At 43.8% G+C, this 8,447-nt stretch overlaps 1 long non-coding RNA gene across 1 annotated transcript in view; it reads left to right on the top strand.

The window, feature by feature from the left end:
- Positions 1-8,447, top strand: part of LOC308470238 — a 118,596-nt gene that overhangs the window by 109,413 nt on the left and 736 nt on the right. The gene's annotated exons all lie outside the window — the stretch shown is intronic.

Raw genomic sequence — 8,447 nt, 5'->3', positions numbered from 1 at the left:
TTGTGTATGAATAGGGTGAGCCTCTGACCTGGACTCAGGAACTAAACTATTAACCATCACCACAGAATGGCCAGGCTGCCCTTTCTTGTTTCCAACTTCAAGCTTCAAATGGGGTGGGCTGAAGTAATCTCAACAAAATCCCTGTTTCCTCTCCATCCTCCCCGCTAAACCAATGAATCTTCCTGCAGTCCAGGTGAATTTTTAAGCTGCTCTTCAGGTCCAGCTTCCTCCATTTTCCCCCCATCCACTGATCCCATCTCCAGTCAGTCCATCCTCTCAGAAAAATTAACATTAACCATGGAACCTTTTATCTTTCTTTTTTATTTTTTGGTGTAGGGGAAGAGTTCTCACTCTTTTCACTTGTGATTTTTTTTATCTTTATGTACTGCTGAATTATTCTTTTTCGGTGGTTGACACATTCCTCATAAAATTCTTTACAAATCACACTTTAAAAAAATAATTCAATGTTGATGCTCTGAACATTTCCCCCTGACATTTCATTTGATCCATGCTGAAGTGAGGGTCCCCTTCTTAATTTGGGTCTATGTTCAAGCGTAAAAATGAAGACAAAACATTTGAGGCCATTACAGATCCACCCAAAATTGTTTTCCGTTTCATATTCTGGATCCTTGTGGATTATTATGATTCCTGCTGTCTCTGTGTTGACATTTTGCAGAAGGGTCTTTAACTGAATAAAAGGCTGAGGGGACAGTTCTTTTGGGGTGGATGTCCTCAGGCCCGTAGTCAGCCTAATAGTTCCAGGAGAACAACAAAAAAGTAGCACAAGCAGCAGTTTATCCCAACGGACACACTAATGTTTTTGTTGTTTTCATTAAGTCAATATTAATGAGGATTATGATAATGATAACTGTAACCTGCACAGCTTGAGAGTACTATACCAGGCCAAATGGGCATCCCAAAGTGGGAAAGGGATCCTGAGGGATCCTGACCAGGGCTTCAACAGAAGTGCCAGTCATATCAGCTGGAAAATCCTCCAGCCTCTGAGGGTGGACCATTCTCATGGGTGCCCCACCTCTGCAGAGGGGAAATGGTGCTGAAAAAGCCTAATTTCAACAGGAAGTGATTTGACCAGGACAACAGACTGAGGTCAATTATCTCCCAGTTTCAGATCACTCTCTTCCTGCCCGGTCAAAAAGACAAGAGTCAGAGTGTGACCTGTGATATTAATCAGGCCAACAGCATGTTGGGACAGCCCCATGGTTGTCAAGGCAGCCATGAATTCCTGAGCCACCACCCCCAGAGTCAGTCGCCTCAACATGGAGGTTGAAGCCCCCCAGATGCAGCAGTCTGGGAGCCCCCAACTCTGCCACCAAGACTGGCTCTGCCACTCAGGCAGGGGGACTGCTGGGGAGCGAGGCCAGCAGTAAACTAGCAGAATCCCATATCTGTCCCAATTACTCAGTGCCAGGAACGAACACTGTAGATCCCTATTCATCTGGAGAGAGAAAGAGGAATCTCTCTGGACCACAGCAACCCTCCACTTGCTGGCTCTCAAGTCTGCCCTGATGCTGAAACAAGTACCCAGGTAGGCACAACTGGGCGAGACCAACTCCATCTTGTTTATCCACCCAGGCCTCAGGAATACAGACCAGACGTGGGTGACGTTGTAGTCTAAACCACTGAGCCTCTTGGGCTTGCAGATCATAAGGTGGGCAGTTCAAATCCCTGCAACGGAGTAAGCTCCCGTTGCTGAGTCCCAGCTCCTGCCAACTTAAGCAGTTTGAAAGCTTACCAGTGCAAGTAGATAAATAGGCAAGAAGGTAAATGACATTTCCATGCACTCTGGTTTCCATCACAGTGTTCCATTGCACCATAAGTCGTCTAGTCATGCTGACCACATGACCCGGTGATGTAGACTGAAATGAGGGGGCGGGTACTCTATATGAAATATGTCTTCTCTAACAAAACCTGACACTGTGGTGAAAGAGTACTCAATGCTAATGTCAAATGTATACATATGAAGAAAAGGCAACGATGTGAAATGTGTTAATGGCTGATTAAGAGTAATGTTTTCCACAAATGTAGTCACGTATGTATTTTCGCCTGTACCACTGTATACTGAGGAATTAATCCTTCTAATGTCTGATTTCCGAAGATGTATGCCCCACACTTCCATCCACCGGGTCTGCAAGGAAACTATATCCATTCATAAAATCCACACACATTTATTGAATGAACCATTCACAAAACTATATAAAACACCAGACACCAATAAGGGCAGCATCTCCCTCAAAAATGGCCCATCTAGCTAAGATGGTGAGAAGTTGTTCACACCCAGGCACTGCAAGTAAGGGTTGTTGTCCACAGCTCAGCGATTGCGTCTGGCATCTGTCCTATGAAGCAAAATGTCATGGCCTAAAAGGTAGCTGCTGTTTCTTTAAACGAAGAAACAAAAGGAACTGAGGCCCACCATGAATTGGCAAAGCCTGCATGACACATGCTGCCTTTCAGCTATAAATATATATACTGTGCATATGGGATGGTTGTTGGTTGGTTGCATTTGAGGTGTGTAAAGCTGTGTCAGAGGTGATTGGAGACGAAGACTTCAAAGAATAAAAGCTGCATTCTTTAAAGCACTCTTTTTTAAAAGACTATTTGTGCCAGCTAGCGATAAAGAACCAGGCAAAGGAGTCGAATGAGGTCACTTCTTTTTCTAAGACACTGAGGAAATAGTCATTAGTAAGGTCAGACACCAGCACCAGGTAGTTAAGGAAACATGAATATCAACTACAGTACTCAAACATCAACCACCATCACCCGTGTAAAAGTTATCTGTAACCTTATCTCCGACACCTCCTCTCTTGACATTTCTGTGACACGCATGATGGGGAAGGGAAGGAGAGAGGGACACCTGAGGAGGGAAATTATAAATATGTGTTTATCCTTTTGTTCAGGGTTCTTGCCTATCTTGCATAAGTGGGTCAAGACCCTGCTGCAGCAAGAAAAAAAGAAGAAAAAAGAAAGAAAAGACCCTGCTGCAGCAGAAGATAAAGATCGGGTGAAACTGCCGCTTTGCTCCGACTTGCCTCGATTGTTCTGTTTCCCTCCGGCCTACTGAAACTCCTACCTGGGCTCCTCTGACATTCCCATAAGGAAAAGGAGTATCGTATTTGATTTGTCTTCTTCACTGGAAAGCTGCCTGTGGACAAACACCAGCTCCCTTGGCCTGAAAGCGAGATGAGCGCCGCAACCCCATAGTTGCGTTTGACTGGACTTAACTGTCCAGGGGTCCTTTACCTTTACCTATTATCTCATCCCCAATCAAATCATGGAAGAGAGGAACTTTATTCACAGCCAACCTGGCATTAACCGCCAGTCAGGGCTGGCTGATAGGATATTGGTTCCTCAGGTTGGAGGGAGTGCTGGAACACGGCACCTTCACCACCGCCCTCTGCTGTGGGCCCTTGATCCTTTCTTCCCTGTCTCCCACACCATACTTCCCTTTGAACAGGGCAGGAGATCCGTGGAGTTGGAGATGTCCAGTCCGGAGCTGAAGGGCTGAGGTGTCGGAGGAGACACATTGAAAAGCTTTTGGGGGGTGGGTATCCTCAAGCCCATAGGACGCGGGTGGCGCTGTGGGTTAAACCACAGACCCTAGGCCTTGCTGATCAGAAGGTCGGCGGTTCAAATCCCCGCGACGGGGTGAGCTCCCGTTGCTCGGTCCCTGCTCCTGCCAACCTAGCAGTTCGAAAGCACGCAGAGCAAGTAGATAAATAGGTACCGCTCCGGCAGGAAGGTAAACGGCGTTTCCGTGCGCTGCTCTGGTTCACTGGAAACGACTTAGTCCTGCTGGGCACATTACCCGGAAGCTGTACGCCGGCTCCCTCAGCCAATAAAGCGAGATGAGTGCCGCAACCCCAGTCGTCCACGACTGGACCTAACAGTCAGGGGTCCCTTTACCTTTATCCTCAGGCCCACAGACTGCCTTTATGTTTTGCTTGTATTCATTAAGCCTGTATTAATGATTATGAAGTAATTATAACTGTTACCTGCACAGACCCAGCGGCAGCAGTTGGCCAGGTCAGAGGGGAGTCATTTCTGGTGCTGCCAGAGCACAGCATCCTGCTCAGTGAAACCTCCTGGGGCAGAGGCAGTCTACCTCTGAATCAGCTGAAGTTGTAGAGGCGAACCACAGGAAAGGGCTTTTGGTCTCAAACCTTTCGTCTCACCAACTTTAAAAGGATGTCTAAGTTAGTGTCCAAAATCATATGATGTGCTGTATGAACAAGTCCTTTCTCTCTAGGCAATCACCAAAACCCGTGAGCTAATCCTTTTTGTCTACAAAATAAAATGCACTCCTATGTCTACTTAACAGTAAGTTCAAAGGGACTTATCCCAGGACACAGGGCTATAGGCTTGATTTCTTGTTTGTGCCATAGAGCTCAGAAGAGATTAGAAAGATGTGCTGCCTTCACTTCCTCTTCCGACTTGCAAATTACCATTCGGAAGACCATGATAAAAATGTTGAATGAAAACGCCTCTGCCAATTTGTTGCCCCATCTGTTTGGCACTGGTTGCAATGCTTCTGTTGACAATGGGGTGGGGAGCTATTATAATTGGCATTCTTTTCATCCCCCCCTTCACTTTGCCCACAACTGACTGTATTTTAAGAAATAGGGTGTCAATAGGGTAGCTGCTCTCTCGCTGAAATGGCAGGTACGGCTGAGGCTCACTGCTCTCCTGGTTGAGGGATTCCCACAAATAAAGGGATGGGCAGACTTCTGACTTGGGGGATTTGCTTTCATTTTTAATCAGAATGCTGAGATCAAGAAATGGACCCAGGTGCAAAATATGAGTTTATGCAGGGAAGCCCCTGAAATCAGCCACTCAAACTGGATCAACTCCTCCTGCAGACATTCACGGTAAACACAAGAAGGTCTGAATATGAGCTTCCACATACAGGAACTTTGCAGGAAGGGCTGTCAAGCAAATCTCTGAAGGGATCCTTGTTAAGATTTCAAATTCTGAGTGCCCAGACTTGGGGTGACAAGGCCCAGGTTCAAATCCCTTTTGACCACAAACTTTAATGTGTTTCCTTTTTTCTAAGTCTCTCAGTTCAGCCTCTTCTACCGCACAGGGTTTCTCTGATATCACCCTCTTAAAATCCCTGGAGAAGTGTCATGGGGAATGGATGGGGCCATTATACTGTTGAGTTCGAAACAACATAGGAACAATGAGAAGGACAATCTTTAATAAAATCAAACATGCTAGCACATGAAACATATCCACAAATTCTTCCAGTTATACAAAAGGATAAGAAGAGGTGATGAGGAGAAGGCCTTAGATCAGATACTCCAAAACTCAGCCCTCCAGATGTTTTGGGACTACAACTCCCACCATCCTGACCACTAGGTCCTGTTAGCTAGGGATGATGGGAGTTGTAGTCCCAAAACATCTGGGGGGCTGAGTTTGGGGGTGCCTGCCTTAGATAATATCTTGTGGAACTTTATGAAAAAATCTATAGAAATAATAGGGCTCGGGGAAAACTTTAAGAGAGGCATTGAGGCAATATATTGAAACCAGAGAGCCAAACTGATCCTTAATATTGAAATAATGGAAGATTTAAAGATAAGTAAAGGGAGCAGGCAAGGCTGTCCTCTTTCACCTTTAGTATTTATTGTGAACGCAATAAGGTAAGATCAAAATATAAAAAGTATAACAGTGGGAAAGGAATCACATAAGATGAAGGCCTTTGCAGATGATCTGATCCTAACTACCAAAAATCCAGAAGAGAGTGTACCAAAAATAATATAAAGGATTCTTTAATTAGGAAAAGTGACAGGATTTAAACTAAACAAGAATAAAACCAATATGTTAGCAAAAATACGTCAATGCAGGAAAAAGAAGAACTGCAGAAGATATCAGGATTAACAATAGTAAACCAAACTAAGTACTTGGGAATTTGGCCGACGATTAAAAACAGTAACCTATTCAAGGATAACTACCGTATTTTTTGCACCATAACACTCACTTTTTTCCTCCTAGAAAGTAAGGGGAAATGTCTGTGCGTGTTATGGAGGGAATGCCTATGGGTGGCGGGGGGGATCTGCTGCAGTCGTGAGCAGAGGATCCATGGTTCCCCTTCCTTCCCTCCTCCGTGGCTCGCTTTGAAACAGCAAAGCGGGAGAAGAGCCGCTGAGTGGGGAGGAGAAAGGGACAGAGAGCCTGCTTCTTTAAAGGAGCAAAGCGGGAGAGGAGAGGAGCCGCTTACACAAGTGTAAGCGGCTCCTGTCCGGTTGGTTCCTTTAAAGCAAGCAGGCTCTCTGTCCCTCTCTCCTCCCCACTCAGCTTGCTACATAGCAGCAAAGTTTTTCAGCTCGCTAAGCCAGGGATGAGCGGGGAGGAGGGAGAAAAGCAGAGCCTGCTTGCTTTAAAGGAGCAAAGTGGGAAAGGAGCCTTCTCCCCTTATATCCCTCTTCTTCATTATTAGCAGCATCCTTCTCCACCCACCCCACGCGTGCTTCTTCTCCCCTTAAACCCCTCTTCTTCATTATTAGCAGCATCCTTCTCCACACACCCCACGCGTACTCCTTGTCCCTTGAGTGCTTTTCCTTCCCTCCCCACTTAAAATGTGGTTACAAAGCACAGATCCACATGGATCCTCAGGATTTTTGCATTAGGCTACTCCAAACTCACTGTCAGATCACATGTCTGTGGCCACAGCATGAACCACAAAACTCATACATCCACTGTTTCGTTTAGAATATTTTTTTCTTGTTTTCCTCCTCTAAAAACTACGTGCGTGTTATGGTCAGGTGCGTGTTATAGAGCAAAAAATACGGTATATAAAAATATGGAAATAATTCAAGAGAGATTTGGAAATTTGTAGTTAAGATAAGCAATGTGTGGCAGGATATCAGTTGTGAAAATGAAAGTGTTGCCTAAAATGATGTTCTTATTTCAAATGATACCAATCATTGGAGGGGTGGGATTTAAATCTTGGCAAAAAGATCTATCAAAGTTTATTTGGCAGTATAAAAAAATTTATTTGGCAGTATAAACTTTTAATAGATAAAAAAATAGGGGTGGATTGGCATTACCTGATTTAAATTTGTACAGTGGTACCTTGGGTTAGCCCCATTAGCTAAAGTGATGCTTCAGGTTAAGAACAGTTTCAGGTTAAGAACGGACCTCCGGAACGAATTAAGTACTAAACCCGAGGTACCACTGTAGAGGGGACACTACTACATGTGTGGTGGACATGTGACAAAATTGGAAGCTTTTGGGACATGGTATACGAAGAGCTAAAGAAAATGTTTAAAGAAAACTTTGTTAAGAAAACAGAAGCTTTTTTATTGGGGATATTAGATACGAATATAGCCAGAGAAAATAAGAAAATATTCCTTTATGGTACTACAGCTGCGAAAACATTAATTGCTAAATATTGGAAAAAAGAAATAACACCAACAAGAAAAGAATGGCAAGATAAATTATTTGATTATATAGAATTGGCTAGAATGACAGATGCAATTAGGGGGCAGCCCAAACAAAAATTTCAAAAAGAATGGGGAAAATACAGGGATTACCTTAAAAAGCAGTGCCCTCAAATAAAAAATAAAAACAAAAATAAAGATGGGTAAAAAATATACAAAAAGGAGGAAACAATTTATCAAAAATGAAAATGCAACTGTGCTGAGGATGAAGGAAGTCAACTGGAAGAAAATAATTGAAATATAAAAAGGTAAAGGTAAGGTAAGGTAAGGGACCCCTGGATGGTTAAGTCCAGTCAAAGGCAAGTATGGGGTTGCGGCACTCATCTTCCTTTCAGGCCGGGAGAGACAGCATTTGTCCACAGACAGCTTTCTGGGTCATGGGGCCAGCAGGACTAAACCGCTTCTGGAGCAATAGTTTATTATTTGTATTGTATGAGTTTTTGTATGCTATGCTGATATTGCTTATTCTTTTCACTAGTATTCTTATCTTTTATCTTTTAATGTCTTTTTACCTTGTCTTTTACTACTTTTATGTTTAGTTGTATGAATGTGTGTGCCTGTGCTGCAAAATTTTACACACACACACACACACACACACACACACATAGTGGTACCTCTGGTTAAGAACTTAATTCATTCTGGAGGTCTGTTCTTAACCTGAAACAGTTCTTAACCTGAAGCACCACTTTAGCTAATGGGGCCTCCTGCTGCCACCACACGATTTCTGTTCTCATCCTGAAGGAAAGTTCTTAACCTGAGGTACTATTTCTGGGTTAGCGGAGTCTGTAACCTGAAGCATCTGTAACCTGAGGTACCACTGTATAAACAAAAAAAGAAGAGGTGATCTCTAAAAATACAGATAAGTATCTGACTGTTCACTACAAAGCACCTTGGAGAATATAATTGTATACATGGGAATTTACAGGGGGAAAACCCACTCCCCAAAATCCTCTAGATTGTCACTGTTCTCTCCTCAGAACTTCTGACAGAGGC

This window comes from Podarcis pityusensis (assembly GCF_964106645.2).
Source record: "Podarcis pityusensis genome assembly, chromosome: 2".
NCBI lineage: Eukaryota > Metazoa > Chordata > Lepidosauria > Squamata > Lacertidae > Podarcis > Podarcis pityusensis.
The sequence above is the reverse complement of the archived record's forward strand: the minus strand, read 5'-3'. Positions and strand labels throughout refer to the sequence as shown.